Source organism: Chiloscyllium plagiosum, chromosome 16 (assembly GCF_004010195.1).
Source record: "Chiloscyllium plagiosum isolate BGI_BamShark_2017 chromosome 16, ASM401019v2, whole genome shotgun sequence".
Taxonomy (NCBI): Eukaryota; Metazoa; Chordata; class Chondrichthyes; order Orectolobiformes; family Hemiscylliidae; genus Chiloscyllium; species Chiloscyllium plagiosum.
The window spans coordinates 63,868,036-63,868,367 of NC_057725.1; positions in this window are offsets into that span (position 1 = coordinate 63,868,036).

Consider the following 332-nt stretch of genomic DNA (forward strand, 5'->3'; position numbering starts at 1 on the left):
TTAAACTGCATTTATTTCAATGCAAGGGGCCTAACAGGGAAGGCAGATGAACTCAGGGCATGGTTAGGAACATGGGACTGGGATATCATAGCAATTACAGAAACATGGCTCAGGGATGGGCAGGACTGGCAGCTTAATATTCCAGGATATAAATGCTACAGGAAGGATAGAAAGGGAGGCAAGAGAGGAGGAGGAGTGGCATTTTTGATAAGGGATAGCATTACAGCTGTGCTGAGGGAGGATATACCCAGAAATACATCCAGGGAAGTTATTTGGGGGGAACTGAGAAATAAGAAGGGGATGATCACCTTACTGGGATTGTATTATAGACC